General features: G+C 38.8%; 1 protein-coding gene and 1 long non-coding RNA gene across 2 annotated transcripts in view; both read left to right on the top strand.

Annotated features, from left to right (window-relative positions):
• The window catches only part of sdk2a (sidekick cell adhesion molecule 2a), a 124,689-nt gene that overhangs the window by 22,029 nt on the left and 77,271 nt on the right, over nt 1-25,389 (top strand). The gene's annotated exons all lie outside the window — the stretch shown is intronic.
• On the top strand, nt 13,910-15,905 carry LOC130426172 (uncharacterized). The gene is made up of 3 exons (XR_008907157.1): nt 13,910-14,166; nt 14,919-15,005; nt 15,127-15,905. It is a non-coding gene; the product is annotated as an uncharacterized LOC130426172 (long non-coding RNA).

Raw genomic sequence — 25,389 nt, forward strand, 5'->3', positions numbered from 1 at the left:
CAGTGTGAACCGCTGTCATTGGACACATCTGTCAATACCTACAGCTCCTCTGTTTCAGTCAGTCTGGCTGTTCAGCACAGGCTATTCTCTCCCCCAATGCCTGTCTACAATTTAATGAGGCAGTATTTCAATGCTTTCAATACATCCAGTGTGGAAATAACAGGCTCGGAGCAACACACTGCATATAAAACTGTAACACAGTGCATTGTGAGATTTAAAAGCTTTTGAATGAAACTGCTGTAATAGCTCCTGCAGCCGGAGAGATGAACGCCGGCACATTTTTCACCGCTGAGACGTTTTGTTCTCTGGGAGTGGTGTTAACAGATCTCACCAGGACCAGTTCAGCCTGGAAGAAGATTTGACGGAATAGTTCACTCGGGAAAAGGCTGTGACAGTGATCATTTTTTTTAAATATTCTGTTCTTTCTTTTTGTTTGTCACACAAACTGCTGCATAAGTAGAAAGAAAGAAAATTATTATTGTTATAGATAATAATAATAAAAGAGATAGTTAAATTAACATTATTATTATTAATATAAATAGTATTATAATAAAAATATCAATTTTTTTATTAGTGCCCTATATAATCCATACATAATTTGGGTATTTTTTATTTATTTATTATATAAATATATTAATTCTTTAAATCATCATTATTTACACTTTTATTTATATTATCATTATTTAAATGACTATTTACATATTATTATTTTAAATAAAAAGTTGTATTACAATAAAAATTGCCCTTTGTTTTTTATTAGTGCCCTAAAAAATCCATAGATAATTTTCATAAAATATACATTTTTAAAAATAACCCAAAATATACAAAAATAATCTGGTTTAAAGGTTTACATCAGTAGCGAAAGCAAACTTGTTACACGGCTACTTGCCACATGAGAAAAAACTGGACATGAAATGTGAAATTGAAATATTTTATTAGCTATTTTTTACCGAATGGAGACCTTCCGCACGGAAAAGCTGTTTACTTTAAGATTTAAGGTACAGGCAATTTGGTTTAATCATTAGTAAATATAATATCATATATGTTATTAAACTACATATTTTTATTCAATTTGTCAAAAGAAAAGCTGTCAAAATGATTTGCTTTTGATTTGTTATTAGTTTTGTTATCTGATCAAAAACTAACCTGCAAATGTTGCGACTGGCCAATCACAATCAAGCATTTCAACGAGCCGTGTAATAAGCATATGTAAATATATGACCTCAGCATACCAGACTGGTATATAGGTACTTTTTAATGATACTTTCACATTGTTTTGTAACTTTAATGTGTACTATTCCTTCAAGAGAGTGTGTTTGTCATCACTTACGTCTGTTTGTTTCAGGAAGCATACGGTTGTGTGTAATATATGCCTCTCTGAAGTGCATGATCGTAAATGTGCTGTGGCAAACGTGAACAACAGCAGCGCGTGATTGAAGAACTCCACCGAAATGTCAAGAGCCATCAAGCTCCATTCAATCACAATCAGGCCTAATTCTGTCTGCAGTGTGTTCTTTAAACCCATGTGACACACGCCCGGTCCTTCTGGATTTAGCCCTCCTTGACTTTGCCAAAAGGATTGGGGAACCGGACGGCGCCCGAGAGATGGGAAGAGTCATACTCGTGTTCAGGGTCAAGGGTCAATTAAAGCTTATTGAATAATAAATGGAAAGAAATAACAAGCAGAAGGAAGTGAGCAATGTTTCAGCATCCATCTTTCTTGCTCTCTTTTCCGTCTCTCTCATTTGCGGTCGATCCTGTATGAGTCTGTAATGTCCTGTATATATGCAGGGATTTATATTGCAGTCACAGCCACGCCGGCTGAAATAGGTGGTTGAAGATGAAGTTGAAATTGGAAAGTGGTTATCATGTCTGCATGAGGAAACACTTTGGAGTCTGCGGAAGAGAGGAGAGGGGAAGAAATCAGGCCTGGGTGCGTTATTGTGGAGACTGTTCTCAGTCTGCTGTGGGTCTGAGATGGAGCCCAAGGTGAACGCGGACCAACCTGAAGTCAGACGCTATAAGCAGCCACATGTGAAAAGCCCGCCTAATGATGCATAGCTAATGCGACTCGGCTTTATGACACTGAACAATCACCGCCACCTTGTTGAGTATCATTGGAACGCATTTGTTATTTACAATAATGTACCATTTCAGAGGTCTAGTGAGATCCGGGTAAATGTACTGTTATAGGTGTTCAAAAGAATAGAAACATACATCATGGTGTTTAGCCGTTGGAGTGCAATTTATTCATCTTTTTTCACTCAGGGATTGGCCCACGGAGTTGCTTTTGCGCGGCATATGAGGGAAATTGGAAAGTTAAGATCTCCCGCAGTTTCTTCAATCTTGTCTTTGAAAGAAATATAGAGGCAGAGTTCTGCAGCTCTGTGATCACAAGATATATAAAAAAATCACTCTGGGCTTGGTTGCCTGACTCATTTTTCAGTACAACACTCCATTATACTTTACTTCTTCATCAACATGTTTTTGCAATTTAAAAAATGTGCTTAAATTTTCATTAGAAAACATCAAACTTTGACACACATCTACTCAGTTTCTCTTCACACCTGTGATGTTGATTAAAATGATCATTCTTTTGCGTAATATGTTAATGAGTGTCACATATCATCATCTACTGAATCTGCTGATGCTGCATTGCATTCCAGCTTGAGAAAGTCAGAATTTACATTTGGTAGACATTTTTAAACAAAGTGAATTTGAAGTTTACATTTCATTCGTTCGCTGGCAATCAAACCCGCGACTCTATCCTGATACTGTAAAAAGTTTTGGTTCCACTGTAAAAACTTTTTTTTTAACAAAATAAGACTTATTGCGCCGATGATGTCATGAGATGGAGCCATTGTCCCGCCCATATTGGCAGACGACCCAATTGCAAATGAACAGATCATGTGATCACACCCCCTTTTTATAACATCTCATAACTAAAACCAAACTTAAAACGAACACGTCCACATACATCACCATGATAAGAACTAACTAAAATGATTTTCGGATCAAAATGTATTTAAAGTGTTTTTGGATTATGTCATTTAAAGGGAGAGGGAGGCGTTAATGACCTATACTGCAGCCAGCCACCAGGGGGCGATCTTATTGCTTTGGCTTCCATTTTAAAAGCGTGTCTTCAGGAGATATACACAGTTGATGCTATACCTTCACTTTTTAACAAATAAAATGCATTGTCTAGTCAAAGTTCTTACATCAAACCTGTTTAGCAAATGTTTTCTGAGCCACGGGTGCGTAAAACAGGATAAATGATCCCCTCATAATCATACACCTGCAGAATTAATGCTAGCATTGCGTAGCTCAATGTATCCTCCAGAATTTGGTTGCCATGATACTTTGTTGACAGTTAAGCGAATGTAAAATTAACATAGCATTTTCTTAGATTTTTACGTCATCTTTCGAGCACTAAACAATGGAACGGCTTTATGTTTGTTAAGTAGGAGTTGAAGTTGTTGCAGTAGGTGCTCACATCCAATTTTAAATCCAACGCAGTATAGCGGGTATGCACACCTTTACGAAAATTTACCATGCTTTTATTACAGTAAAAACAAAAAAAAACATGGTTTTGCCCTAAATAATCAATTCACCAAAAAACAAAGGTTTCGTTGCCCAATTGAGTGGTAAAACACTTGGCAAAATGAATGGTTACAATATCAGGAAACACAATTCCGCAAAAAAATTGAGTGACCAAGAACACCTGATTCCTTTTGAAGGACCACAGTCGAGTCAAGATTCTTGTAATTTTAGGGAAAAAAAATGTGTGTTAGTCCCGGTTACTTAGTTTCTCCGATTGAAAGCAGCCATTTTGCCATTTAGTGTTTTACCACTCAAGGGAGCGTCAACGCATACCCTCTATATCCAGACCAGCTTGTTAGATAGGGACGTAATAAATAACCAGGAAAATGTAAGATAACAACAGAATGCCTGCCAGTCCTTAACTTGTTTAAAGAGGTAGATTTTAGGAAGCTGAAGATGATGTATACCCATGTGAGATGATGTTTGCTATCTCGCATCAGCAGGGTTTTAGTGGTTCACGGGTTGTGTGTGAAGTTAAGAGCAGGGACTTGCGGTGCAAACAACCCCTTATTTCCATAAACTCTTCATTACGCTTTCCACCTGCAAAAAGGGTAGAGTAGCAAAGATAAACTCGCACTGTAACTGTGTAGTCTATGTCTCATCTGGTGCACTTTTAACCTCACGTTGATGTTCAAAGTGTGAGAGAAACAGAAATGAGTTTGTCTTCGAAAACATGCTCGTAGCCTTGTTCTCGAGCCTTGTGCTGTAAGCGAGGTTGCTGTTGTTGGTCAGATCTGTTTTATTTTCTCTTCTCTATGTGCTGACGTGACAGCACCCCGGGCTGGGTGTGCATCCCCTCGCCTCAGGCGGGCACGGCGTCCTCCACGCCGTCAGTGACGCCTCATTGATTCTATTCAGGTCCGTGGGCACCGGGGGTCCGCCCGCAGATCCACGTTTTGTGTGGTCTGAAAGGAAGTGGCTGCAGCCCTTCATAGTTTTTCACAGGGGGTGGATTGGAATATCCCAGGTCAGGACAAACACAGCCATTGTGGTTTGTGTAATGTGGCTTCTTGCCAGCCATTTCACTCCGCTGTCTGCATTCTTCACTCCAACGTTTACCAGGAGGTATGAAAACGGATGGGAGAGCGTGGCTGTGAAGGAAAAAAATGAAGTCTTAAAAGGGAGATTTCTTTGGTGCTTGGGTGCTCGTGGTGATTGAATACCCAGCAGTAGTCAAATGAGAATGTTGCCATGGTTTCTGGGGGACATGTGGTGCCTCTGCCTTGTGTCCTGTTGCCCTCCTGTGATAATAACAAAGCTTCAATGTTTCTTACTTCGATTTGCTCAATTTTGGGGTTGGTTGTCTCACCAGGAAGCACTTGTAGGCCGTTGGGGCGGAGCATTATGAGGTCATCCTCAACCAGGTGCATTTGCAGGCTTAGAAAGGGGTGCGAAGTGGGTGAAATTAGTGCAAATCAATCCGCTATAAACATGGTCACATTATTTGAACCAGTAACAGTAGTTGACCTGAAAAAGAAATCTGACTAGATCTATAGTTTCTCCTGCGGCAACAGAGAACGCAACGCTTGCGTTGTGTTATAAATCGCAAACGTCTGTGAGGAAGTATTACTGTGGCAGCTGTAAATCTGTGTCGTTCAGTCATCTGGTATTCATTTTAAACAAGCATTTCCACCACATGGCAGTATTGCTCAGCCTCATGTGATCGGTGCTTTGGGCAGAATGGGTGAATAGATGGACTGTTATATACTTCGGACCAAAAGTCAACAGATTGTGCAGGATTCAGCTCTGTCAGTCATAGGTATAGGTCTGTTAAAGTTCACTCATTGCTGGCAGTGTCTGTAACATCCTGATTTAATGACAAGCCTCAGGGCAGACAGGAAGGCACAAATCCAAACTCTGAGTTGAGTTTTTTTGTAGGTTTTCCAGCCACAAGGTTTTATTTGGTTTGGTCCCATTAGACCCTTATTCACATCTTGAAATTATGTGTGCAGGAGCTTTTAATTTGGTTATCATTTCCTGTAATTTTGCTAATTAAAGTTTGAAGCTGAACGCTAACCTTAACAACCAATGCTTTCAGTAGCTTTCAGACACATGCATGCACACGCACGCACACACTACACGTAGAGTGAAGCCTTGACATTATCATGTTCTTGTAAGGCTAAATTTTAAAGCTTTGTACACATTTTGGGTTTTCTTCCCTCAATCTCAATTATTTTAGAGGTCTATAGTAATAGTAGTTTGCATGTGTTGTGGTGGTTTGGTTTTCTCTGCGTGCATCTTAGCTGGATTTAGTTTCCTCACTGAAAGTGAAACTTGTCTTGTGTCTTTTAATTGGGGCTGCGCAAGTAATTGAAATGAAATCAAAGTCGTGATATGCCTAGTGTGCACAAGGCTGTGATTTAATTAAAAAGATATTGTGTATAGTCTTCATGTTGTTCTGCCTGTAAATCACACTTACTTCAAGTACACGTTTGATTAGCTTTTTGTAGATTCCTCAGACTTGCAAAATTATTATACATTTTTTTTAGTTGGCAAAGTTTAGGTTTCATTAATGTATCACTTGTGGCAACAGTCTTTTCTTAGGCCGCTGGTGAAATTTACAAAACTTGAATCGTGCCAACTTTTTAATCTTTCACATTATTTTTTTTAAACGTACAGTACCATGAGATTTTATTCGGTTTACTTTTGAACCAACTGAAGGGTATGTAGGTTTAGTTTGTCTTTAAAGAGAATGTGTCAATTTCTACTGACAGCAGAGCATCACTTGCATGTTTGGAGTTTCTGCACAATGTTAAACATGAGACATATCACGTCATTTTATTATTTTATTATATTTTTTGTATTAGCTTTGTTAAATAATTATCTACTGTAAAAGTTAAATGTTAGATATTTTCTATTTTTGGCATAAATTTGATAAATTATATAAATTATTTATATATAATCTATTTATTTATAAAAAAACTATAACTATAAACTATATAGTTTATATAAACTATAAACACACCTGGATCCTAATACTGTATGATGTAACCTGAACAATCAACGCAGTTTTTATGTTTTTCATAGTTGTTTAAGAGTGTCATGGTCTAAGCCCTTAAACTGTCATCTGGTCTCCAGCAAAAATCTTCAGAACCTCCACAATCGGTGCCTTTTCAGCATCTTCTGCATATATCATTAGTTACTGAATGATGTTGAGATTCATCTTTTATACTAAGTTCAATTAAGAAACTCATTCACAACCATTACACATAAAGATCCAAACATTCCCTGATGCTCAAGAAGTCAACACGACACGATTAAAGTCAGGTGGGTGTAAACCTACGAAAACAATAATTGATGTCAAATGCTATTGTTTTGTCTTTTTAATAACCGTGTATATATTTATGTATTACTTATGAAAAACTAAGTTAATTAAACGAAATAATATAAATTTAAGCTGGTCTCAAAGTTTACATACACCTGACTTTTACATGTGTTTAACTCTTTGAGCATCCAGGACGGTTGGATCTCAACATCATACATTCACTGGAGAACAGGAGTCAGATATGCAGATGATGAAATGTGCCTTAATAATAGTTGTTTTTTTAAGGGTTTGCTTGTGCTGAGGTCAGGCTATGGTGTAGCAGACATAACTATGCTGAAAAAGGCAGGTGGAAGTCTCCAAACATGTATACAGTGTATGTGCTGGCGCGAGGAACAGCTTGTGGCATTTCAGCATACAGTAGAATGCTAAGGTCCCGGGGGGAAGTGTCAGTCTGAGAGATTGCCCTGTTTAATAACAAGACTGCCATATACTGGTAGGAGGTCCATTTACTCTCAGACCTACAGGGAGAGAAAAGCTGTGACATACTGTCCCTTTATTAGTATGACACATTGCCAACAATGAGTTCCTCATCCCGGCAACGGAAAGAGCAAAACACGACAGATTTACCGCACACGAAACACATCTGCTAACTGTGGCACTGAATTGTTATGGGGCACAATGAGTTTGTTGAGGCTTAACAGATGTGCCCGTACCCAATTCAGCTAACATTCGGCTGCCACGAAGAACACAGCTTTACCATATCGCACAGCAATACAATGCTGCTGTCTAGATTCCTTGAAAACTATTTAGGTTAAGTGATTTGCTCCAGGCACTATTTACAGTACATATGAGATACGTTCCTGCCGCTTGTAAAAGCAGGGGAAAACATAAAAACATTGTGCAGACCATGTTGGATAGAGTGGTAAACATGTAAGCCATCTGGACGTGTTGTTTGGGTTTCCGTTAGGAAAACAATGGCATTAATGGGAAATGAGAGGGTAATGCGGCAGTGATGTCATCGATACCCATTGCTGTAAACAGAGTTGAGGTACAATCAGCCAAATAAGATTTAACTCCAGATGTGGCGAAAGGTGCCGCTGTGTTGTTATGGATCTGTGCCATGGATATCTGTTCATCGCCTTATGCCACATTATTGCTATCCACAGAGATAATCCTAATCCTTCAGTTTAGCCACCTAATGCATATGATGACAACAATCTTGTTGTCTGTTTTACTGCTGTGGTGTTTATAAGGGCAGATGGAGTCGCACCTGCTAACCGGAACAATCTTGCTTGAATATTAGTCTCATGGCACCAGAAACATGGCTTTGAAATGCCATGAGCAGTGACGTCTGTTCGAAGTGAAAAAGGCGGTTTGGATAAAATGGTAGTTTCAGTCAAATTTATATGATCAGTATATATATTTTCTGCTGTTTTGTCAATTCATAGTTACTGCATGTTAGTCCACCAACTGGACCAGCTCCAAACCCACATGACCTTGCTCATAGTTCCACACATTACTAAACCGCCAGAGGTGATCCTCACAGCTCCCTCATTGTTGAGCTCAACACTCTCCTGTACCTTTCCCTTTCGCTCCATCCTTACCGTTTTATTTTTGCCATCCCGTCACCCAGAATCCAACTCTGGGATCATCCGGTCCAGCTGCTTAATTTCACCCGAACGATTTGCACAGCCGCTACTCAAAACTATTTAAACTGAGCTCCTCCTCCCGGTCTTTAGAAGTGTTTTTAAATCAAAGTCATTTGTACGATTTTTTTCCCAATAGGATATGAGGACTTTGCGGGCGGAACAGAGCACACATTGGGCAGGGAATACAAAAGTGCAAATAATTCCCTCATGTGGAAAGGCTGCAATTAACTGGGGATGTCAGCCTTTGTAAAATGTAATTGAGTTCAGGAAGAAATGAATGTCTCTAATCCGAACGACAGAGCACTGTCAGTCAGTTTTTGCATTCCCGAACCCCAAGTGTCACGCTTGTTTACGCGTTTCTGTCAGATATCAGAGCCGCATTTCACTTGTGTTGAAGCTCTGTGTTTTTTTAAGCTGATCGGGGGCTATTTGTGCTAATAGCGTACTCTCAAACTGTAATTTAAATGCTTTTCGACAATAGTTGAGTTGATGTAAGCTTTTAATTCAAGTAACATATCCCATCAAACGTGCCTTCATGGAAAACTAGCCAAACTTGTTTGTTTTAGTGTGCCGTGAAGAGGTGTGTTAGTGTTTTGCCTCTACTCGGTTTTAAAGGTGCATTGTGTAATATTTAGGAGGATCCTTTGACAGAAATGCAACATAATATGCATAACTATGTGTTTAGAGGTGTATAAAAAACTTGCATAATGAAGTGTTATGTTTTGATTACCTTACAATAAGCTGTTTATATCTTCATACACCTCTGGTCCCCTTTAAAGGAATTCAACATTTTGTAAATGTATTATCTCCTACAGCAAAGAACGAAACTGAGACGTCATCTTATTTCTGTGTCAGCAGTCGTAGTGCTAGGGAAGTGAGGGGTGAAGTGAGCCATTGGTTGCAATTTGCAACCTCACCACTAGATGCCGCTTAAAACTCCACATTTCTCCTTCAAGCGTCAGCTGCGATTTAAATTTTACCTGGCTGTCCGAGCCACACCTCTCTATTCTCATGTAAAAACACCAAATTAAAGTTTAAGCATCCGTCTTTTCATTGCAGCTTCTCAAAAGACTCGCTTTTGGAAATGTCAACAGCTAAAGGCACTCAAATATCATCTGTCAACCAAACATGAATGATGTTGCCACTCTGAGTGTCTCCCTCAATGAGGGCACTTAAGACACAATGGTTTTGTCCTTTCTAATTTCTCTCCATCCATCTCCTACTTCACCTGAGTTGCTCTTCTGTCTTATCTTCGGCTTTTTGATTGTAACCCTCTTATTGGACTCTTGATGGCTAAGTGGTTGGGTTGGCCTCAGCAAAGAAAGTTCAGACTGCAGCTAGTGTGTACAGATATCATGAGCTCTCCAGGGGTCTTCCTTGACCTTACAGGACACAGCGGATTGAAGTGCTGTTGCCTGGCTGCCTTTTGGTTTATACCCCACACTTCTTGTTACAATCAGACAATTGGATTGTGCCTTGGAACAGGCTTGTACATTAGCAGCAGATTAATTTAACTTTTATCCACTGATGTGAGCCCCTTATTGACTCCCAGGTGACAAAGTCATTGCCACGGCAACCCACCGACATAGGCACTTGCTGTAGTGGCCATGGTTATGGATTAAACATCCATTCGAGGCAACGGGAAGTCTTGCGGTAATTATGTTTATGTGCACAATGGTCAGACTTCAACAGATGTCACATTGATTTTATGGCTCGACTTCTGCATTGCCAGGCAACGTCAACGTTTTCACGGCGGTATGGGCGATAATTTCAGCACAACTTGGTATGGTAATTAGTTTATCACAAATGCCCATTGGCTACTATGCTTTTCCGTCTCATTGTGATTTTCAGCTCCAAACTTAAACTTAAAATTGCAATGGTTCGGTATGGAAGTCCAATATCAGACCACATTTCTGAAACACTGGGTGTGGGTGCAAACCATGTAGACCATGTCATCTGCTGGACCAGGCGCAACAGCCAAGAATCTTTCTGAAAGATGAGAAAGAAGCTCTGGAAGTCACAGTCACCCAGCGTGGCTTTGCTTCTTCCTCATTCTCTTATTGACTTGCTGTTTCCCTTAGTTCCGCAGAAATGTGTGCTTGTTGTTTTTCGCACAATCCACAAGGTCAACATCATTATCAACCTCAGAACCAGCCTCAGCTGCAATAACATCACGACCCGCGTGACCTGAAAATGGACTCCCGACCGCCATAGCCGTGGCCAGCCACCAAGTTATCCTAATAAAAGCAGAGGTGTGATGCAGTCGAGCATGCCGGGCAATTTGTGGAAACCACAAAAATGCTTGTCATACAGTGTAGAGGACAAAAATGCTGTCGTTTCGCGTCGTTTTGCAATTATTTTTGCCCACAAAAGGCAAAGGTTTAAATGCTCTCTGGTGGGTAGTACTCATGCAATCTGTGTGATTCATAAATTCCTAAGGCTTTTTCACCTTAACACCTGCCTACTGTTCTCTAATTGTACCTTAAGAGCCCCAGTGATTCACCCAACATCTCGCTGGCTTCTATTGTCTTGGTGGCCTTGCGCTCTGTACGTCTCGTATGCAGTCATAGCTGCAGCAATTATGGAAGCGTGCCATATTCTCCCTCATCAGGCTGTGCCATTAGGAGGCTAATAATGTTGGAAGGCCACCAGTTGTGTTTTTGCATACGCACACAAGTGTTTGTGGATTTCTTCGAGTGTGTTTGCATGCGGTGGAGATCTTCTGCATGCAGCTGAGAGTAAGCTTCCGAGATCAAAAGAGAAATGATACATGACAGCAATCACTTTATATTCGCCCAGCAGGCCAGCTGGAGCGTGCTGTGCTGGTGATGGAGGACTGCAGAAACTGGTTGAAATCTGACTGTCTGCATCGGGGAGTTGCTGGGCCGTGGATTAAAGGTGCAGTCTGCAATTTTGCCGTTTGGCTAACTTCAGCCTGAATTAGCCATTGAATTAGATCACATCCCATCTCACCTAAAGCACATCCTTGACTTGTCAACAAGATGAACATGAAAAAAGTGCAGTGAACACTTTTGCTATGGCTTGCTTTCTTTTTCTATTAAAGTCCCAGTTAAATTAGAAATTACAATTCCTATATTTCATGTAATATTGCAGCTTTTATTGTAAATAGTTTATCAATCTCTTTTTTTTTATCGTGTGCCCTCACAATCTTTAGTTAAAATCTGAAAATGCACTTCCGTCCTGTAATGACTGGCCATCTAAGATGACCAATGTAAGAGCCATTGAGATAGAGAGTCGGTTCAACTCCTTTGACTCCAATGGAACAGTTTTTTCACAGCACTGGCGGTTCATAGAGGCTCTCAATAGTTCCCGGAAGTTACTAGTTACGCATGGAGCTGTGACTAAACAGACCAATTGAGGTAAACTTCAAACCAATTTAAAGATGAAGCCATTAAAAAAATAAAAAAATGAAAGAAATAAAGTATTTGAAGAGAAAACATAACTTCCTGGAACTATCTGAAGCTCCATGAATCACGTGACGCAGGCTCTCAATAGTTCCCGGAAGTTACTAGTTACACATGGAACTGCGACTTAACAGACCAATTGAGTTAAACTTCTAACCAATTTAAAGATGAAAGCCATTAGATAAATTCAAAAATGAAAGAAATAAAGCATTTAAAGAGAAAACTTGACATACTGGAACTATCTAAAGGCTCCATTAATCACGTGACACTCCAGCGTTTTGGACTTCCGTTGGCAGAACTCTCTCTCTCAATGGCTCTGAATGGTTAGACGGCTTGGGGCGGAGCATCCGTTAACCCCTCCCCTTCAATTATCAGTCGGCTGGCAGTTGCATTTCAGTATGCAAATTGCTTAGAAAGACAAAAGCCACACCCACTATTTTTCCCATTCAAAATTTCATTTCACTTGGAAATGCATCAAAACATGAAGTAAAAACGATCGCAACTTCTGGTTCACAGGGAGATTAAGTTTGACTGGTCAGCATAGATGTTTTTGAATTGATAATTATTTTAAGTACCCTGGCTACTCTTTTTTCCCCAACAAAATATAAATCAAAGCCATTTTGCTGTATTTGAATAAAAGTTTTACTCGTGATTTATATATTTTATATATAATTGTAAAAGTTTTCTTGGTCCCATCAGCCAGTTAGTGGTGGTGGATGGCTCAAAAATGTGCCTGCAGCACTTGAGTTGTGTATTTCAATAAGTGTCTGCTTCAGCCTTGCTACTGCCATTGAGATGAATGGTTATGCTAGCGGATAGCTATCTCCAGGTATTATAGACATCTTTGGTTTACAGAGCCCAGGGCTGTCACACAGACAGGTGTGATTTCTCAGGACACTTATTTCTGTAAAATATCTCGTTATGTAACATTTCAGGATTGATAGTCCATAAAAATGTGGCAACACTTTAAATAATGTTCTATTTGTTAACTTTTGTTAAATTCTTTACAATAGTGTTACAGCTTGTTTTGATCTTAATGCTAATTGCAACATTCAATGATACATTTTAAAACCAAATGTTACACTTTAAAAACAAAGGTGCTTAAAAGCTTCTTCACACCGATGCCATAGAAGAACAATTCTTTGTTCCACAAAGAACCATTCAGTCAAAGGCTCTTTAAAGAACCATCTCTTTCTTACTTTTTTATAATCTGAAGAACCTTTTTCCAACACAAGGAAACTTTTCTGAAACAGAATGGTTCTTTAGATGTCCCATTTTCTTTAAAGAACCAAAAGGTTCCTCTATGGAAGTGGTTCTTTGGGGTACGCGTACCCCCAGGGGTACTTTGGGGTAGTGCAGGGGGTACGTGAGAGAAACTGACATTTAGGAGTAAAAAATGAAAATCAATAAATTATGAAAATATTATTTTTATTTGAAATTAGGACTACATGCGTAAAAAATAAATTCTTACATTTAGATATAATAACTTTTTGACTCTCATTTGACTGTATTTTAGACTAAAATGTTGTTGTCTGGTCAAGGGGTACTTAGCTTGAAAAAAACATAAAAACAGGAACCACTGCTTTATGGCATCTAAGAACCTTTTGAAGCACCTTTTTTAAGAGTGTACTTCAGTTCAGTGTTAGTTCATGTTAAATTTGTGAACCTGTTTTCTCCAAATTCACTCTTATTCCTTGAACATTTCAATGCTACTTGAAATCGGACATCAAGGTGAACTTGATAACCGTCTCAGCTCACTGAGTTTGTTTTCTATTCAGTGAAACACTAAAACAGCGATGCATAGAACGTGTTTGGAAAAAACCTACCTCGTCATTATGAATGCTACACTATTTAAATCATGTATATCATATTATGTTGATTCAAAACCCCACACATGTGGGTCTTAGGGTACACTCTAAAAAATGCTGGGTTATTTGTTTAACCCAACAGCTGGGTTGAGCCTGTTGGGTCATTTTGTTGGGTTATTTTCTTAGTGTTGGGTCATTTTGTTGGGTTATTTTCTTAGTGTTGGGTCATTTTGTTGGGTTATTTTCTTAGTGTTGGGTCATTTTTTGAGTAACCCAAACGCTGGGTTACCAGTCTGGTCCAATTGAGTGACAGTTGAGAGAGTAAACCCCTCCCACTCCTCTACGCATCAGACAAACTTTACCTTCGCGGGCATTTTGATCCACTTCATCTCGGAAAGCTGTTATTCGGAGAATAAAAGGTATGTTTTACGAGTTTTTAATGTATAAAACTATTACTGTAACAAAAAAAATGCAAAAGTATGCAAAATTCGGCTGTTCGCATTAGGTTTGAAAGTAACGTTACAATCTAGCTTCGTTAGCTTTGGATAGCTAGTCTGTAACGTTATGCCCACGTTGTTTCTAATTTACAGCTTTTTAATCATTTAAACTTCCTTTTTGGTGAACATTTCCTCTGAAATGTGTGACTTGTGTGAGGAATTTAGTTCAGTAACTTACGCAACTTGATATTAGTTTAAGGTTGACACGAGAGCGTCGTGTCAAGAGCAAACATCCAGCTCATTTTTTTTTTATAAATACCGCTAATGTTTGGTGACGGAACTTAGATTTAAGAGTCTTTTAGACGAGAATGTTGTTGTTAAGAACTTAAATACGTGATTTATATATAAACATAACGCCTCTTTGAGATTTTGTTAAGACGCTGTCGGAGGTGTGAGCTTCAGGCTGTCAGCGGTCGTGTCTCCGTGGAGAGCAGCTCTATCTCGGCCATTGCTTCGGAAATAGCCGCTGGCTCTTATAACGTTAGTGGTTAACAATGCGATATAATTAATTTTGGGTATATGAGACGAACAATTGTTGCTCTTTTTAGACTTCTACTTATTCCCGAGTGTGTCGAATTAGTGAAGGGTTGTTTTAACGTTTATAATATTATTTTTTAAGACTGTATTTCGCTTTCTGTACTAGAGCCCACTCTTCTTTTTTCCCCCACTGACAGGTTGCAGAATAACAGCTAATATTAATGGATCATTCTATTCAAGAGAATGTCAACTGGAACTTGGGTGTTTTCATAACAGGCTTAAAGGTAAACATTATTTAGGTAAAATGTTAATGTACTTCTTTATATGTTTATTATAATCCATTGTGCTCTGGGTAGGCCAGTTTACTTACATTCTTCTCTTGTCTCTTCTCTTGTCTCTTTATAGATGAACAAATTGATAAAGAAACCCTCCTGCTGGACATCCACTTCCAAAAGTGCACACCACACTGTTGTCTACAACTCCCAGGAAAAGAATCCTCTCTAGTAAGACTGCTCCATGGATATTTTAGGTTAAGCAGTGCTGAAACCGAAAGAACTAACACTATTTAAAATGTTTTGTGAGTTTATATGAAGAGGAAAGTTACGGTGTCCCTTTTTCACATCCATAACGCTTGTTTATTTCTTTTTTTATAGAAAACTTGTGCATAGACTTATATTTTATCATATAAATGAGGTTCTATCAACAAGGGTTTAGTAAAATACTTTTTATAGTGTTTTGAAGTGTTAAGTTGTCTAACTATTTATATTTACTTGTGCCACTTTAATAACCTTTTTAAATGTATGTTAAAATCTAAACTAATGTAATTTATTGAAGTTAATTTTCTTTAAATATGTATAAACATACATTTCATCAAAGTGTTTTATATGCCATTTTATTGTTCATTGAGCATAACATATTGCATGTTTTTATGAATTCCTTTTGTCTTGCATTTTGATCCTTAATAAAACTATTGATTCTTACTGATGCCTCGAGTATTTCTCTGATTTTGTTATTATTTTTAAACATTTCGGGTTTGTTTTAAACCATCAATGTAATTTTTAAGCAAAAGTTGATTTAAATAAAACAACCCAGCATGTTGGGTCAAAGATTTAACCCAACTGGCTGGGTTAAAATAACCCAACGCTGGGTTTGTCCATATTTGACCCAATGTTGGGTTACCAAAATAACCCAAATTGGGTTGTTTTAACCCAGCCTTTTTTTAGAGTGTAGGTACTTCTTTGGCATCCTGTCACGATCTTTATAGGAAGTGACTAGCCAGTCTTTTCCTACAAAGACCTTTATTGTCTTTGTGGCGAGCTAAAGAATGAGAATTAAAGTATTGCAAAAATCTGTCTTCCAAGAGGAGTAAACGGGAGGAGGCAGCACGATGATCTGAGGATTACTCGCAGTTGTGTGTGAGGAGCTCTCTTATCCATTAATCAGATAAAGAGGTCAAAGTGCAGAAAGAAAATTTAGTGGCGACTTGTTTATGAAAGATGAGGTCTAGATAACACCACAAAAGATGGCTGAGAGAGGAGTGAAAGGAATTATTTCCACTGATCATGAGTTTAATACAAAATGGATTTAAGTTCTTGCAGGAATGTTAGACGGAAGCCAAACGAGAGTAGAATTTTAAGCACAGTAACTTACATTTTCTGCTGCTAATAAATTATCGTCCATTTGCTTTCGAATAAAGCCTAAGTTGAACCTTTGACAAAATGGCATTTTCTATCATTTTCACAGCCGGTGGCCCTTAGGAAGAGCTTACTTGATGTACTTTTAGATTCTGGTGTGATTGCGTTTCAGTATTTTTTCTTTTTGGAGGATATTAAAGACTTCAGTAAACCTGACTGAGGTCAGAGACAAGAGACACTGTCCTCCAAATAAAATTGTAAAACTTGATCTTAAGAAAAAAAGGTCTGCAATGAAAAGATGGAGAAGCTAATAGAAACTTGATTGTTAGATTTTGGAGAGCAAGGGTGTGAGAGGCAAAGGGGGACACACAGCCCTCTCTCACTCAACACAATGATGACAATAAACACCTTTTTTGTCCTGTGAGACTGTATTCTGACCAGAGATATCACAATTGAGACCCTGATGAGGAGCACATGCAATTACTCTCTCTTAATAAAATCTCATAGTTCCAATTATACTCCGGCACAATGGCCACCGCGCTTGGCTGCTGATTGAGTTCAGGTCGCGTGGGACTCAGAAGCGCAGCTACTGTTTCTATCAGCCTGCGTGAATGGAGTTGTCCATGAGTCTCTTCACCCTTCAGTCTTTTCGACTTCATTAGCACTCAACACCCACAGTCCATACAATTGATGCAGGCCAATGTAAGCATGCTGTTTAATGCGGTACCATTTGAATTAAGAAATAGTTCACCCCAAAATGAAAATTGTCTCAATTTAATAACCCTCATGCTATTCCAGATATGAGACTTCCTTTCTGCAGTTGAACACAAGCGAATCATTTTATATTAAAATGACAACATGTTTTCTTATGTGTGAGATGTGTTATTACATTTTTCCTAAGAGAAAGGGTACATTTGTGAGAGAACACAGTTTTTATTGTGTGCTTTTGTAGCGAACATCTGAATGATATATTTAAAGATATGTTGGATGATTTCAACCCAGCATTAAGTCAAAAATGGAAATACCCAAGTGTTGGGTTAAAGTAGCCCAGCAATGGTTAAACTCAACCCAAATTCTGTCATCAGTTACTCAACCCCCAGTTGTTCCAAACCTGTAATTATTTCTTTGTTTGGTTGAACACAAGCTGAGATATTTGAAAGAATGTTAGCGCTGAGATTTCTGGGACATCATTGACTACCATAGTAGGAAAATGATTGATCTTTTTTTTGTTATGTTGAGATATTTTGAAAATTTTGGAAAGCAGACAAATCGGGTCGCCTTTGACCGCCATTATCATTTTTCCTAGTATGGTTTTCAATGATGTCCCAGAAATGTCAGTTGCTAACATTCTTCCAAATATCTTTATTTGTGTTCAACCAAACAAGTAAATGTATACCGGTTTGGAAAACTTTAGGGGGAGTAATTCATGACAGAATTGTTTCATTTTTTGGGTATCCATTTTAAAGCACCAAGCATTTTGTGTTGAAACAACCCAACATAGGTTTATTTATAACCCAACAGTTGGTTTTGTTCATTTTTGACCCTGGGTTAAAATAACCAAAGATAGTTTAAGAGTGTACATTCAAGTATGGTGGGACATCTTTTGGCTAGTCATAAATATTCTGCCATATTCAAATGTATCAGTCGGATATGTTTTTTTACATCTCAATATCCATAAATAGCCTTTAAATCATTTTTTTCTTGCACAAACATATAGAAGATATTTAATAACCCAATGGGTTTATACTTTAGTGGTAGATGTACAGTATGTGTGTTTGGAGCTTTAACATTCTGAGTACCATTTAAAAAAGATCAAAACAGCATTTTACAGTATTGCACATGAAACTGCAGTGCACTCTTTGAAAAAAATAAGGGATGTACTAGTCGTGTATAAATATAGTTTGCGAGGTACAAGGTTGATACAATTAAAGCATTTGAGGAAGATCTAATTACTGACAGTCTTTCTAAGGCTAGTGGCATGAAGTCTGATTTTTGCTTGAGGCGCTGTGGAGCATCTAAACAACATAAATAATAAGTACTTATGACTTTTGAGTAGACATGCTGGTAATTCAGAATACAAAGTCTATGAAAATTTCCCATTATACTTCATGTGTTTACTTTCGAGTATTTTTCTTTTCATAGATTTCTGATAAACCCACACTTGAACACGGTATAAGCCCAACAAAGTGATTGATTGTTTTAGATGTTAGGTAGACAGACCCTCTCAATCCAAATTGACACTTTAAGGCCAGAAATTGCTCTGTGACATTAGTCATGATGAGACTGCATCACCACTGATCTTTATCATTTAAGAAATACTTTGTATGAAAGGATTTTCTACCTAGAAGTTTGCCGCTCTAACCCCAGTGGATCATCGTGAATTTCTGTGTTGTTTCCATGAAAAAGTCCTTAACCCCAGATTAATCACTGTACAGATTTCTTTTCAAACATCAGATATAGACACAGTCACAGAAAAAGGAGTATGCCTTTTTAAATAAAACCTGTAAAGCGCCGGTGCCTTGAAAGCCCACCCTGTGGATGTATGAAAGAATATATTGATGTCCAAGTATCCAAGGTCACCAACAACCAGAAATCATTTTTTTATACTTTTCTGCGTATGAGCTTTTTTCTCACTCTTGGACATCTAAGGGTCAACATGAATACCCTTGAAATTACAATTCCATCATCTCATACTCAGAGGGGAAGCAAATATGTTTTGGGTTCAACAGCAGTCAACAAGAGTCTCATTTTTACCTGCTGCGGCGGTACAATTTTTGTTTTCGGCGCAACTGCCGGTACAATGTCAAATCCTATCAAACCACACCTGCCCAAAGCACCGAGAGCTGCAGAGGCTTCTCATTTAGTGTCTTTAATCAAATACAGGAAATTTATGAGGAACCACAGTATAATTAACAGGCACATTATTAAGCTAGCACTTAGTTATTTGCTGTAGCAGAGCAGAGTGAAAAGCTCAATCTCTTCTGCAGGCTAACCTGTTTCATCTCACTGAAAAGTCCACTTTAGACCAACATAAAGCACTCCTTTATGCTGTTTTTTGGCTAGCTGTTAGATAACAGTAGCATAGCCGTGCTTTTGAACAATTAGTCAATCAGATCAAGTCAAGTCAGGCTTATGAATTTATCGCTTTCTACAATGTTGCAGCTAACATGAAAAAGAAAACACAAAATAGGAAAATTTGTGTAACGAGTACAAACCGAGAGGACCATCCTAATAAAAGCAATGTAAATGGAATCTGCAAAAGTTAATCGAACATCAACAGTCTCCTGATGACCTAGCCAACCTGTCAACGGTTGCAAAGAAGCAAAAGTCATATTTAATTGTAGTAAAACCTCAGTAGAAACCAGTCTCAGCCGGGAGTACCAGTTCTCCATTGACTCATTACAGCTGCAGTCAGTGACTTTTGAGTAAAAGTTACTGAGTAAATCTGTCATTAAAGTCCTACTTGTTTTCTGTGGAAGCACATGGCCATCATAACAAACTCCCCTGTCGTGTCTTGAACCCGCCCCCTCGTTTAACTTCCCACCTGTAATCCTCCCCTCCACCTGCCTAGTGTAATTATCCCTCGTTAGCTCCCGTATTTAGTGCCCTTGTGTTTGCTGTCCTGCGCTGTTTTGTTTTGCTATGTTTGCAGACTAACCTCATGTCCTGGTTCCTGATTACATAGTTCTGTCCAGTTCCTGTGTTCAGTTTAGTTGTTCCTGGTCTTCCTTGTTTTTGCCCCTGGTGGGAAGTCTTTTTGAAGTTTGCATTGTTCACCCTGTTGAAAAAACAGCATATGATGGTTGGATATGTTTTGATTCTGGTTTGTGCTGGTTTAAGCTGGTCATGTGCTGGTCCTTAGCTGGTTTAAGCTGGTCAAACCAGCATCAAAGCATACCTAACCCAGCATATTCAGTTTTTCTCAACTGGGTAGTTTTTGTTTTTCCCCATTGTGGGTTTTTGGTTTGTAAAATAAAGTTTTTGTACCCGGCGCTTGCATTTGGGTTCTCCTTGGCAAATTTCTGACAAAATGTTTATGATTAACAGGTAGTAAATAAGTATGTCTTTATGATTAACATGGAGAGCCTGGGGAACATGGAGAACATGGAGATTTGCGATCTCTTTTATTAAAACCCATCACAGCAATAGTGCAGCCTACTAGTCCTCACAAATATGAAGTTGTAATTAGGTGTGTTTGACTTCATGCAGTGCTGCGCAGACCGATCAAAGTACCAGGTCCACTTTGAGAACAGAAAACTCCATATGCTTATGATTCTTTCTCACTTTTGTCATGCACAGATTTGTCTGCACACCTCATGTAGTCAAACACACATGACGAGCAAAACTCTTCAGAAATCGGCTGAGATGGCTGCTTATGACCTTGCATGCTCTGCTAGTTGAGCTACAAGAACACTTTCTTTATTCCCCATCGATCAGACAGAGAGTCGTTCCCTACTCTCATGGCATTGATTTGAGCAAATTTTTCTGTACCGGCCTGATTGGACTATCCAAAAAGGCAGAACAATGTTTTGATGATGTCGCAGGGTCTGTCCAAAACCTGCAAAATGCTATTAACTCTGCCACGAAGACATCTCTCTGTATTTTAAAGGAGACATAAATGAACTCTTCACTTGGGTGCAATTTCACAATCCTGTGGTTGTGGTTCTGCGGTCTGTTTAAAGAATGAAAATTATTTCTTATTATTATTAAGAAGTATTTTGTATTTGGTTATCCCATTGAAATGACTAATCCTCCACTGGCAAAAGCTGATGTGGTATCATGACAGAGCTGACTTGACTGGTTTTTTTTGTGTGTTGACTTCATCATTGCTGATATAGGTCACAACGCTCAGACGCTTATTCACTGAGCCCGCTGTCAGTTGATTACGTCAAATTAATTTCACATGGACCTTTGAACAGGCTCTATGTTGATGTCCTTTGATTCACTGAGATTTATTTATTTGACTCGGCGCGCTCGTGGACCGCGATAGCCCGGTGATAAAGGCCGAGCTCTGAATCCGTCGGGTGCCACTCTGTATTTCCCCCTGACAAATCTGCTGAGATTTCTGCCTCTCTGTCTTCAGCTTGGCTGACAGCCTGTGCTCTCAGTCTGAAGGAACGGACAGCTCACCTTCACGATCCAACCGGAGGAAGACGCTGGAGAAAACCAGAAAGCAGGAATGTGAGAGAAAAGGACAGAAGGAGATACAAGGAAAGGATGAAACGGAGGATAGAAACGGGGAGAGAGTGAGAGACGAGATTGATTTACTTCAGGGCTTGACATGAGCTGGCACCCATCAGTAATCCTTAAGTGACACCCTTCCGCTGTCATGAGCTCAAAGCCCTGTGTGCTCTCTAAATCCTACACATACACTTTAACACTCTTAGGAATGGCAGTCTTTCTCTGTTCTCCGGGGCTTCCAGTGACTGACAAGTGGAAGAGGAGTGACTGAGGAGTTTAAACTAAATATGATGAGCTTTTCAGCAGGATGCTTAGAGGCTGTGACAGATGAGCGAAGTGGGAAATTGCATCTGTAGCCCAGTTTGGAGAAACTTTAACAGGTCTTCGAGGTATTCAGTATGTTAGATCCTCTGAACTGTCCCTCCTCTCCATCTCAGAGTATCATGGTATAATGCTTTATTTATTGGTTATTATTGATAAATAATATTTTAAAACAAAGGCTTAAATAGACTTGCAATTAAGTGATTATCATTTAAACTTCATTTTAAATGCTTTGATAATAAATAGACTTCTCATAATCAGATTTTGAACAACAATTAAAGTTTTTATTTAAATTGTTATTCTATTAAACAATAGCCTTTGGGAAAGATAAACGGATAATCAACAGTCACTTTAAAATGATATATTATAGTTTGTGCATGCCTGAGGGTTGTTTACGCAACAAAACTTCATGTTTGTTTATATTTGTATGGATTTAAGTGAAACTTTCAAGGTTTGATTTTATTTTAGCTAAATATGCTCACTGAGAGAATAACACCAAGGTAATTCATGACATTGTCAAGAACTGTAATCTATGAATTAGTGTTCATTGACTCTAATTTCCCTCTTGTTTTGTGTCTCCCACACGACTTTCAGTCTAAAGTATTTGAATATGCGATATCTTTCATATACTGTATATATATATATATACTAGCGCAATCTGATGGGAATTCATGCCTAATTTACAAGGTGGCTTAATCATTTGAATTCCTATTTCTACAATCTTATTTCCAATGTTTTGTTAAGACTTCACCCCTGTGACGTTAGGTTTAGGGGCGGGGTTAGGGGAGCCATTTAACGTTGCTTTGCCACCTCTTGAAATTGGCGTTTTTAGCTGAATTAGCCTTTGCGGCTGTGACTTTAGGGTTTGGGGTTGGGTAAGATGTTGGTTAGCCAAATCCTAAAGTATTTACGACTTCTTTTGATATCAGGTTATACATTTTTAAATGTACATACACATGCTGTCTGTCTATTGAAAGTCATGCTTACTGACAAGGAAAAAAGGGAAATTTGTGTCCATGAACGCAAATTTATAGATTCCAAATTTCCTGCCTTGAGAGTGGGTTGGCTAGAAATATGATCACTGATAGAAAGGCAAAACATAACTATGAAACAATGCGAATGAAATTCTTGTATGTAGTTGCTGTCCTTCCAAATCCTTGGATGTCCAAATTTGCTGTTTTCAGGAAATGACAAAAACACTCTAGGCCTACTTTTTAAATGATGACTGTGTGGTCAAAGTTAAAAAGCACTTTTTACTGCTTTTTGTTGGTTCGATATCTGCAAAACCCAGTGATCAACATAAAAGGTGACTAATGATAATGATTTATTGCAACAACAAAAAAATCGAAATATGACTGAAATATGAGATACAAGGAAAGGATGCAGAGATATGTAATATGATGCTAACATGCTAACACACACAGTATAAGAACTGGTGTGCCGTCTTCCCACCAGCTTCTCTTCCCGGGCAGGTCCGTGCGGAACAGCGTTTCAGATTGATGCGCTCCGTATTGATCAGTACATGTGCTGGGACTTAAAGTGAGAGGGATGGTTTGTGTGCCCCACAGCCTAATGGAGAGGAGCCCGTAGCCTGATGCTTTTGATCCACAGAGGATTAGAGGAGATTTCTGTGTACAAAGGTAGGAAGAAGCTGGTCCATCAACAGCTCATCCGGCAAACGTGAGCTGAATCATCTGGAGTCATGGTGTGGCTGCCACCACCTCAAACCTCAATCTTTTACTTATCCGAGTGAAGAGGCTAGAGTCCATCAGCGAGATGCAGATAAGAGGGTTCATAATGTGTAGACTTTTCTCTACCTCATTTCAGGAATAATTACCAATCGAGGAGACAGCCAGTAAATATCGAACCCATGCTATGTAAACACTCTGGATTGCTCTATATTCAAAGCATGGATGTCCTGAAGAGCATCGGCTACACTCTGATGAGAGTTGGATTCTGCTCCTTCAACTTGTCAGATTAATATCCACCAGCAAAGTGGGCAGGAAAATATGTTGTTGTCTTGTATGTATTTATGACCCCTTGACAGAGACTGTTGAAGGAAAAGTATGTAATTTATGTGTCACCAAACAGAAAGCATTTTAACATAAAGAGATGTGCACCGAAGCTTATTTGGGGTAGAATATCTTAGGAATGAATATGGTAAATGGTCTTCAACAGAGCTGAAAGTGCTACGTTGTTTTTAGGTAGCAGAAAGGATGCTCAGATTAGCACAGACATTCAAAAAATTAAAGGTTAGAAGACTTTGTTAATGACAAACATTAGAAATTTGTAGAATTCTGCCACCGCAAGACAATTCTTAAATTATGTTATGCATTTTAAAGGAATAATTTGAAATTCTGCAATCTAAAAATGTTGGGTCAAAAATGGTTAAACCGACCAGAATTTTTTTTTTTTTGAACCAACAATCTGTAAAAAAACCCAACATAGGATCATTTATAACCCAACTGTTGGGTTTGTCCATCTTTCACCCAATGCTACGTTGATTTTTAGACTGTGTTGCGCCAATAATTACATACATCACCACACCTTAAAAATCTGACCTCATGACATTAACTTCTTTTATTTCAAGAACACAGGAATAACGAAACTCTGATCAATAAGCTTGGTTTGATATTCACAACATCGCCCCACTCTGAGCGAAGTTGGTGCATGACTGTTTAAAAAAATTCATCCTGGCCTTTCAATAATTAAGACTGATTTCGGAAAGAAAACATCTCGGAAAGAACTGGTAAGAGCAAGTGCTTTGATAATATCCCGCAGATTCATCAAACATTCATATACTTTTCATTCTCAAACTTGTCAGTCAGATCTCGGTACCTCGTGCTCTTCTTTTGATATCCAGATCTTTGAGGCTGTGTGGGCTCTGAAGAAGATCTATCATCACAACTCTAGACCGTTTTATAACTCCATTTAGAAAATAGGGGATCAAACAGTCATTATTTAAAATAATATGGCCGGCTTTAAATGCATCTGCAAAAGGTTATCCCTGCCCTCTGACTTGGAAAATATCCCATGGCATATTATTTTATGAAGTGCGCTGATCCCGGGCTGTAAAGCTGGCTTCGGCATGGTCGATGGCAAGAGGAACCACGGATTTAGGCGCAATCTGATTTACTTTCAGTGTGTCGCACGCCACAAGATAGGCACTTAAAGTGATGAAGCGCAGCACCAGGTTTATGTTCCTCACGACGCTGGCGCAAATGACTCGTGGCATGTGATCTACGCCGCAACAGCCTGTAAGGGGGCTTAGGAGCGCCACGTACTCCCCCAGGCCTGATTAAGGGGCCGTACAACACATTTAAATGTCTTTTATTGAAAAAAGTTTACTTTTGTGGGGTAGTAGTGTAGAACAGGAACCACGGGAGTTGGGTGGGTGGGGTTGCTAAAGGCAGATCTGCTCTCAAAGCCTTTTCCGCTTCAGGCTAAAACAACTGTGTTCTTAACAGGAGTGCCAACATGTAATACACGCCGAAGTCTCTGAAGTCTGTCGGTTTTGCGTGATCAGACTTTT

This window comes from Triplophysa dalaica, chromosome 7 (assembly GCF_015846415.1).
Source record: "Triplophysa dalaica isolate WHDGS20190420 chromosome 7, ASM1584641v1, whole genome shotgun sequence".
Classification (NCBI taxonomy): domain Eukaryota; kingdom Metazoa; phylum Chordata; class Actinopteri; order Cypriniformes; family Nemacheilidae; genus Triplophysa; species Triplophysa dalaica.